This window comes from Staurois parvus, unplaced genomic scaffold (genome assembly GCF_062004578.1).
Source record: "Staurois parvus isolate SC_StPar_1 unplaced genomic scaffold, SC_StPar_1.0 ptg001488l, whole genome shotgun sequence".
Taxonomy (NCBI): domain Eukaryota; kingdom Metazoa; phylum Chordata; class Amphibia; order Anura; family Ranidae; genus Staurois; species Staurois parvus.
The window spans coordinates 321,618-332,319 of record NW_028319284.1 but is presented as its reverse complement, the minus strand read 5'-3'; positions in this window follow the sequence as shown (position 1 = coordinate 332,319).

Here is a 10,702-nt window from a genome sequence, read left to right as displayed (position 1 = left end):
CAAGAAGGGGAGGAGAGCAGACGTGTGTCCACTCTCCTCCCTCCCCTCCACCACATAAAATACCCCCCAAAATAATTATGAGGCCCCCCCACTCCCATATACACTATATTGTCAAAAGTATTGAAATATAAAATAAGTATGCAGCGCTTATAAAGTAATGAAAAAGATGAATAATTAAATAACGAATTAAATAATACACAATAACATATATTAAATATGTTAGATAACTCAGTCCTTATAATAAAGTGGTTAAGTGCAGGTGTTCCAACAGTCCATGATCAAGAAAACCGTGACTCTTGTGCTGTGGTGAATGTACAAATAATGCACTAACCAGATAGCGCATAAATTGCGCATGGAGCAATTAAGACCTGCTCCTGGTGCTCTGGACTTATGATACCAGGCAGATGTCATCAGCAAGTCGGCCACTAGATGTCATCAGCATTCCACCCAGGCCATCATCAGCAGGGGAGAAGGGGAAACCATATATCTTCCAAATCCTCAGGAACCTTCAAAACGGGCTCACATGGAAATAATGAGCCCCAAGAAAGATCCGGATCTGATAAGTCAACCAATCAGGATGGCCTTGCGGTATATGCACACAGGTCAGGGGCACCTCCCTGACGCATTTCGTGTCAAAACACTTCCTCAGAGGGAGTGTGCCCATGCTGTGTGTGTTCTATATATACTAAATTTGAATTTGGCGCGCATTATTGCACGATCGCGTTCATCGCGGTTCGCGCATACGCAGTTGCGACGATGTGGCCATTTTCTTGGAGGTTATTGTGAGTAACCGAGAAAGGGCTTTCGCGCATGCGCAGTGAGCGCTAATCGGCCATTTTCCATATGATTAATCTTCAGTAGAGAGGCATTCGCGCATGCGCAGTAAGCGATCGCGGTTGCCATTTTGTCGGTGCCTCAGTGCACATATACCGGCAAGGTGGTGATACATGTGTAAATACAAAGGACAGCAATAGATCAACAAACTGTCCTTATAAAACAGCGGCTTCCTAATTAGCTAACCACTAGTACCATATATAATAGTGGGTGAACTTACACCACTAATGGTAAAATTAAAATTAAATAATATATTAAATGAATAAAAATTTTTAATGAATGAAACTAAAATTGGTGCCCTCTAGTGGTTATTCAGGAAATCGTTCAGACATTCCAGTTTTATTGTATATATCATATTTGCACTGATTAACAATGCATCAGAGTTATATATAGTGTATAATGAAAAGTGGAATGTAATGAACCTCACAATAATATATAAACAACCAAAGAATATAAAATCGATATAAATAAATAATCATAATTCCATCAAAGTAAAATAGATGAGTCAAAACATTCATCAATGATAAAAGGCAATGATTGCCGTTTAAAATCAATGGTGATTATCGTTTAAAATCAATCCTCAGACCCTCGTATTTTTTAGAAAACGTATACATAAAATGAATATATCCAAATTATTATATCCAACTTATTATAAAAATATAGTATGATATAAAGAATAAAAATAGACTCTAAAAACGATAATAACATAACAATCTGATATTAAACAAAATCAAAGCAGAAACAGGCCCCATGGTATAAAAACTAAATCCATATTCCAGTGGCGATAAAAGATACAAATAAAACTCATAATGCTTCAATAGGCCAGGGTATAATGTATTTAGCTGGTGTCAATAAAGCAGTTAATATCTAACTCTACATTCAAGCCATGTGGTGCTTGAGTGTGTAACAAGTAAATCCACTTTGTTTCTAACATTGATACAGCTCTCTTTTTGTGCGTTCTTCTCCAATTTTTATTAATTATGTCAATGCCTGTAAATTTCAATGTATGCGGATTCCTGCTATGATGTTGACGAAAATGCATGGAAAGAGAATGTTCCTTAAAACCCTTCTTAATGTTTGATAGGTGCTCACGCAACCTATCTCTCAGTCTTCTCGTGGTTCTTCCCACATATTGCTTCCCACATGTGCAACTCAAGAGATATACCACATGGGAGCTATAGCAGGTGATAGTCGATTGAATATCGTAAGATACACCAGTCACATTAGAGCTGAAAGTTTTAACAGGTTTCTTATGTATGCCATTAAAGGTACATAGCATGCACCTGTTACAGGGGAAAAAACCTTTGGTGCTGAGAAAACTGAACGTCAAGGGTTTAGGGGGGTTAACTACATTAGGTGCCAGCATGTTTCTTAATGTTGGCGCTCTCCTATATGTAATTTCTGGTAGATCTGGTAACGTTTCCCCTAGTATAGGATCATTCTTTAAGATGTTCCAATTCTTTCTAATAATGTTTGATATTTCCTTATACTGTGTCGAGTAACTGGTAATGAAGGGACAACTCCTCTTTGTTTGGGCTTTGTTGTTGGAAGTCAGGAGGTTCGTTCTGTCTGCATTAGCCACTTGGTTAATTTCTTTTTCTAGAGCGTTAATATCATAGCCCTTTTCAATGAACCTGCCCTTAAGAATATTGGCCTGTGTTCTGTAATCCTCTAATTCAGTACAATTTCTCCGGACACGTAGAAATTGGCCCCTCGGTATGTTCTCTAGCCATCTCGGTAAGTGACAGCTATCTTTAGGAATATAACTATTCCTATCTGTCAATTTAAAGAATGTTTTCGTGGAAATGTATGTCCCCTTATTACATAAAGTCAAGTCTAGAAAATTAATCTCTCGGTTACTGTGCTGAAAGGTGAGTTTAATATTTTGGCTATTATAATTGAGGGTAGTGAAAAAATTATTTAACGTGAATTCACTCCCCTCCCAAAGAAGTAGGATATCATCTATAAATCTTCGATAGAAGATTAGATGGGGCCAGTCTCTTGAATATATTATGTCCTCTTCAAAAGTATTGTTCGGCCTGCCTTTACACGCACATGAACTTTAATGGCATCCCAGTCTTAGTCCGTACGGTTCAGTATTGAGTTGGCCCACCCTTTACAGCTATGACAGCTTCAACTCTTCTAGGAAGGCCGTCCACAAGGTTTAGGAGTGTGTCTATGGGAATGTTTGACCATTCTTCCAGAAGCACATTTGTGAGGTCAGGCACTGATGTCGGATGAGAAGGCCTTGCTCGCAGTCTGTGCTCTAATTCATCCCAAAGGTGTTCTACCGGGTTAAGGTCAGGACTCTGTGCAGGCCAGTCAATACTTTCCACCCCAAACTCACTCATCCATGTCTTTATGGACCTTGCTTTGTGCACTGGTGTGCAGTCATGTTGGAACAGGAAGGGGTCATCCACAAACTGTTCCCACAAAGTTGGGAGCAGGAAATTGTCCAAAATGTCTTGGTATGCTGACGCCTTAAGAGTTCCCTTCACTGGAATTAAGGGGCCAAGCCAAACCCGTGAAAAACAACCCCACACCATAATCCCCCCTCCACCAAACTTTACACTTGGCACAATGCAGTTTGCCAAATACCAGTCTCATGGCAACCGCCAAACCCATCGGATTGCCAGACAGAGAAGCGTGATTGGTCACTCCAGAGAACACATCTTCACTTCTCTAGAGTTCAGTGGTGGCATGCTTTACACCACTGCATCCGATGCTTTGCATTGCGCTTAGTGATGTATAGCTTGGATGCAGCTGCTCAGCCATGGAAACCCATTCCATGAAGCTCTCTACACACTGTTGTTGAACTAATATGAAGGCAGCCTTTAGCTATTGACTCTGCAGATAGTTGGTGACTTTGCGCACTGTGCGCTTCAGCATGCACTGACCCTGCTCTGTGATTTTACATGGCTTAATTGCTGTTGTTCCCAGTTGTTACCATTTTGTTACAATACCACTAACAGTTGACCGAGGAATATTTAGTAGCAAGTAAATTTCACATATGGACTTATTGCACGGGTGGCAACCTATCACGGTACCACGCTTGATATCACTGAGTTCCTGAGAGCGACCCATTCTTTCACAAATGTTTGAAGAAGCAGTCTGCATGCCTCGGGGCTTGATTTTATACACCTATGGCCATGGAAATGATTGGAACAGCTGAATCCAATGATTTGGATGTGTGTCCCAATATGTTTGGCAATATAGTGTGCATGGAGGAAGGGGTGTAGAGGTGAACAGAGGAAGGGAGTGGCTGCAGAGGTGAGCAATGGAGGTGATCTGGGGGGTGCAGTGGTGACCAGTGGATGGAGGGTGGTACAGAAATGACCAATAGAGGAAGGATACAGAGGTGACCAGTGGATAGAAGAGGGGGGGGGGGTTGCAGAGATGACCAACGTATGAAGGTAAGGGATGCAGAGATTGCTGGTGATTGGAGGTGGGGGTAGAGGTGACCAATGGATGGAAAAGGGGTGCAAAGATATGCAGAGGAGGAAGGAGATACAGCGGTGACCAGTGGATGGAGGGGGTGCAGAGATGACCAGTAGATGATGGGAGGTGGGTACAGAGGTGACCAGTGGATTAAGGAAAGAGGTGGAGAGGTAACCAGAGGATGGAGGTGGGGGAAGAATTGACCAGCGGGTGGAGGGGGTGCAGAGGTGATCAGTGGACGATGGGAGGTGGGGGCAGTGTAGGATCGCCTTTAAATTTTAAGTCAGTGTAGAACTCCCCATTTTTTTTCTGTGTTCAGCGTAAATGCTCCATTACATTGGTGGTTAATGTAAATGTTCTATTATATTGGTGGTCAGTGTAATGCTCAGATTACATTGGTGGTCGGGGTAGAAAGCCCTCATACTGACCACCAATGTAAAGGGGGATCTGAAGATTTTACACTTTGAAAAAAAAACTAATTTGCTCATGTTCACCAGGACAATCTTCTTCCTACTGACCACCAAAGTCAGGGCATTCTTCTTCCACCAGACAATGATGCCAGATATTCAGCCTCCCACTAACCACAAGTATTTGTTTCTAACCACTGAAGCTAAGGCATTTTTCCCTACTGACCACTGCTGCTGAGGCTTCTTCCTTCCACTGATGCTGGGGTATTTGTTCTGCCATTGACCAGAAATGTAAGTACATTCTCCAGCACTGTTATGTACATTGCATAGTCCTGACCGCTAAGCTCTATATACGGTTTAGAGCATCACATAGACCTGATATGCTATGTTATGTTTTACATACAGTAATTATGCATAAAGTGTTTATTTTCTGAAAAGTTGCTCATTGCTGTGTAGTTTGTAACTATTTTAAACCGATACTAAAGGATACATTTTTTTACTTTAAAATAAAAAAAGATGTTACACTTCCCTGCTCTGTAGAATGATATTGTCAGAGCAGGGCTGTGGAACGGATAGGTAGGCCTAGTTGCAGGGTAACGCACTGACTGACGACAACCACCACCAACAGACCGAAGTCCCTCAGGGCGCGGAGTCTAAGTCCCAGGCTGCCCTTCACCAGGGCCCCTGATGGTGGGGATGGACTTGACGCAGCCAGGAACCAGGTCGCGGCCCCCGAGACACCCCGGCTGCGGTAATGGCCACCGCCAATGGCATGTAGCTGGTAGGAAATGACAATAGCGTAGTCAGGCAGGCCGGGTCGACAACAACGGGACAAAATGGTACAGAACCGTAGACAAGAATCACAGGTCACGGCCGGGTTCAGCAACGGAAGGTCAGATCAAAGGAAAACACAGAGAAGGGTCTAGTCACAAGCCGAGTCAGATACCAGAAGAGTCACGAGAGTATACACAGAGTTGTAGTGACACAAGTGCAAAGAGCATGCCCGGATCACAGGCTTATATGTACTCAGCCACACCCCTCTGGGGGATGGACCTCAGAGACCTGAAGGCATAAAAGACTCCCACCATGCTCTGCAGAAACCCAAGATGGACGCCAGTACATGAAGCTGCACAGTCTCTGGAAAAGGTAGGACCTTGACAGATATTCTGTGATATTGCACAGAGCAGCTCCTTAACTCCTCTTTTGGGGTCCCCTGCCAGCGCTGACTGCTCCCCTTTCCTCTGGGTGCCCCTTCAGTAAGCCGTGTGCTAAGGGGGCACCCGTGCAGCAGCGGTTCCGAGCAAGGCTGTATGCATCCATAGACACACACAGCACTGGTAAGCCACACCTGTGCTCCCTCCTCAGAAGTTTGATGACAGCAGTAGGAGCCTTTGAGCCCAGGAAGTGGAGGGGCAGTGCTGCAGCCAAGACAGCACAGGATTGGTGAGATGAGCCAGCTAGATGTTTAGGGACAGGGGGGCTAGGACAGGTATTGCAGTACTATTTTAACTTTAATGGTAAAAAAGGTTTTGCGTTTAGAAGCACTTTAATGAAATTCTTCTTCAAGGTAGGCTCAGACAAAGTGTTAGCTATCTGTCTATATTCTGTTTCATTTCAGTAAAATATTCCTTTAAGTTAAAGTGTAACTACACTGCATTTGAGCACCACAAACCAAGATCGTTATTTAATTCATTTTTAATATGCAAAGCAAACTCCCCCATCCAACCATGTCTCCATGCTTTATTGTCCTTTTATAAATCACTTTGAAAAACCACTCCCTAGCGTTTCTGGCTGCTGCCATCTTGAGTAAGGGCAGATGATTTATGTAGCATTCACTTCCTGGAATTTATCTGCCCTTAGCTCAGGAATACAGGCAGGAAGGTGTGCTTCGCTGAGAAAACCCCTCCTCCCCTCCCAAAGACTCCCGGGATGTATGACCTCATTTGCTGGCAGCAAAAAAATTAAAATAATCAATGTTGAGAAAGTGGAGTTCCACTTTAAGCAAGGTGGGTGGGGTGAGGGAAAGTAAGTAAACATGTCGCTTTTCATAAATTACACTTAATGGCCCCCATCCTTTATTTTCCGTACATGAGCATCCATTACCTGTGATTGTGCAAACCGGGACATCATGGTATATGTTGGGCAGTAAAGTGGCTAAAATGTTAGCACTTCTGCCTGGCAGTAATAGGGTCGTTGGTTCAAATCCAAACCACGGCACCACCTGCCTTGAGTTTGCATGTTCTCCCTGTGCCTGCTTGGGTTTCCTCCGGGTACTCCAGTTTCCTCCCACACTCCAAAGACATGCTGGTAGGTTAATTGGCTCCTGTCTAAATTGTCCCTAGTATGTGTATGTATGAATGTGAGTTAGGGACCTTAGATTGTACGCCCCTTGAGGGTTAGGGACTGACGTGAATGTACAATATATATGTAAAGCACTGCGTAAATTGATGGTGCTATATAAGTACCTGGAATAAATAAATATGTGGAGATTTTATTATTATTATTATTATACAGGATTTATATAGCGCCAACAGTTTGCTCAGCGCTTTACAATATAACGGGAGACAGTACAGCAACAATACAGTTCAATACAAGAGGGTTAGGGGGACCCTGATCCTTGGAGCTTACATTCTAAGATATCGTCTGAATCAAGGAGCACTACAAGCCCCAGCAGAGCCAGAATTTCCCACTAAGTGCTTTAGAGTCCAAGTCTAAGAGTCCGCTGAAGTCGGTGAGTGAGTGGGACCATTGGTGGGGAGCACAGCATGTGAATTTGCCACTAATTGTATGGAGAACAGCACACTGGCATTGATATTGATGTACTTTTGATATGAAGGACTTTTTATAGTGATATTTGTTTACACGTTGTGTTGCACTTATGCGTTTGAATATCTAATAAGGCAACGCTTATCTACCCGTATTTGTACAAGTTTACTGCTGGCTGAAGGTCAGAAGTAAAGAATCACCAACCCAAGACAAGAATGCGGATCAGGTGCTGTCATTTTTTCTACCTCTCTGCTTATTTCAGGCCAGTGGCTCAGTATTGACACCATCTGGAGTCCTTGAGAAGTCACCTATTCTTGAGATTTCTTTCACCTTCATTTTGCTCTGTTTAGTATGGCGTCTGCTGCTATGAGAGAACTGACTTGTGGTATCTGTCTGGAAATTTACACGGATCCCGTATCATTGAGATGTGGTCACTACTTCTGCCATGACTGCATAGTGAAGGCACTAGACACCCAGGAAGGGGGTAGATCTTATACCTGTCCTGAATGCAGAGGAAAGTACCCAAAGAGGACTTGTCTGAAGAAGAACATGAAGCTACGTAATATAGTGGAATACTTCAGATCAATGCAGAGAGAACAGGAGAAAACCGGGGTATCATGTATGTATTCTATTTCATTTTCTGTTCCCGTGTTTGTATCCTGAAGTCTGTCGGTGTGAGATCACATGGAAGTCTTTATTGTCTTTTGTGCTCAGGGAGTGTTTCTCCAGCTGTAGCAACCCCACAACCACTGCAAGCAGGGCTCTCATTCTGAACCCTGGTCTCAGATCAGTAGATTCTAGTATTGGAATCTTAGTCTTGTGTTCCAGTATAGAGGCTCCGAGGCAGAGGATGATGTGAATATAATGCGGAGTAAGTAGTAGAGTTTAGACTAGGATCCAAACACACCAGAGTTCATCCCTATTTAGCACTACCTTGCTGTTCAATAAAATTGTTAAATGTCCCCCACAATGTATGAAGAGGACATGCCAGGCTGGTGATTTAGGAGCTCACTGGCCAATTTAAATAGCTTCTTGTTGTTTCTTAGATTGTATTTCTGGTATAAGGTGCTATATTCTCCTAGATTGTAAGCTCCAAAGAGCAGGGCCCTCAATCCCCCCATGTTTTGCATTGTATTGGTATTGTTCTGTCACATGTTCTGTCCCCCTTTGTAATGTACAGCGCTGAGCGAACTATTGGCGCTTTATAAATACTGTATAATAATAATAATACCAATATTGTCATCCTGTCCTAATTAGGTGGAGAGTCCCCCTCTCAAGAGTGTCCTGAAGGATTCCTAGGAAACACATTACCTGTAAGTAAACTGATTTACAGCCTCTTCTGCCTGACCACACCTCCCAATACTGCCTTTCCACACCTTGTTCGCAACTCACCTGCATCTGTCCATGAATTCTCTGTTTCCTGTCCACAACTTCATCTCCACACAACCCTTCTCCATACACCTTCTGCTCCCTGACCACACGTAATCTACCAATGCCCAACACCTCTCCATGAACCCCTGCTACCAATTCTGTTCTGTATATATTTGCCATAAGGGTATTCTGCCTGTGTTTCCATTTTTGCCTTCCACTCTCCTTCTGTAATCTCAATCAGTGCTGCTGCCTGCCCCCACCTCGCTCACCTCTTCTCAACATCTCCCAATGAACCCTCTCCAACTTGTTCCCACCACTCACCTCTCCCACCCTCTTACCTCTCCCACCCTCTTTCTTCCTGCCCACACCTCATTCACCTCTCCCTGTTTCCTCTCCATGAACCCTCTGCCTGCCCACACCTTACTTACCTTTGCCTGACACCTCTTCATGAACCCTCTGCTTGCCATCTACACCTCACTCACATCTCCTTGTTTCCTTTCTATGAACCCTTTGCTGCTTGACCACTAGGCTTTTTATATATTATTGGGCTGTACTACGGGTACAAACAACAAATAACATACACATACATGGTATCGCTGCGATCGTCAAGAGCTGGAAAAGTTATTTTGGGTTGTTTTTTGGTGGTAGGTTATGGTAGTAACAAGAAACACACAGCTAAAAAATATTTTTACTATTTTGGGCCAGTTTTCCTTTGATAACAAAAAAAAAATCAGGAGATATCCATTACCTCAGTTAAGTATCAAAGATAAAAAAAACCTTTAAACGTTACAACCACTTTAATACTTATAATAATGCCCCAGCCTTTGTCTTTGGGTCTAGCCTTGCTATTTCTAATATTCCTGCTACTTGTCAATTTTACACTTCTGTGGCATCTGCTGTACATAATTCTTGTTATAGAAAGCATGCCTGTGTTTTTTTTAGTACATTTTGGCCGATTTGCACTCCATTAAAAATATTCTGCTGCCGGCCAATTTTAATCTGATCATCTGCAGTCTCTTATTTCCTTATGAAACTTGATGGAACATTGTCCTGTCGTTGGCCAATTTCTATCAGCTAGAACAGGGACAGCCACAGAGAACTACTGGCCAATTCTATCTGCCGGTCCAAGTGGGCCTTATTGCCGTTTGATGTAAAAGCATGTATCACTGTAAAGCTACTTAAAGTTTTTTTTTTAACTTAAAGGTAAACGTCAGCAATTTAGTCACTTTTTAAAATGTGCTAGCTTATATGGGATAAGGCCAACAAAGTGCATGACACTTCACAGACTTTCCTTTAATTCTGGTGCTCCAATGCTGCACCTTCAGTTCCTGCAGATTCAGATTCATATGCAGCCTCTCTGTCAACCCCTCCGCTCTGCTGGAGCGCTATGTATTATGTGAACCCATTCAGAAAATACAAAGCCTTCTGTGAATGGACAGAAGAGCAGAGGGATGAGCAGAGAGCTATATGAGAAAGCAGGATTACTCCTGGATCTGTTAGACCCCTGATGCATTCTGTGCTTGCAGTGCCTGTAGATGGAAAGGACAAAGTCCCTGAATTGAAGTTTGCCAAGCTGCTGCCTCTGGGATTCTGAGGCCCTGAGCCCAAAAGTGCTCAGAGCTAAGCGCTTCCAGGTTTCAATCTAAGCGGAAGAGATTAGCCAGCACTCTTTCCATGTGGAACTCACCTGCAGGGATGCCAGGCACACAAAAAAGCTTCATGACTACATGTCGGTAGGAGTGATCAGGTAGCTTTACATCTACATGTAAAGATATAAAAATCATCTGTATTTTCTATGTTTAGCCAATCAGATTCTGTTGGCTGTAAAGCCACAAAATCACTTCTATCTGCTGGCCCATATTTACCCTGCACTTGTGTGCACTTGG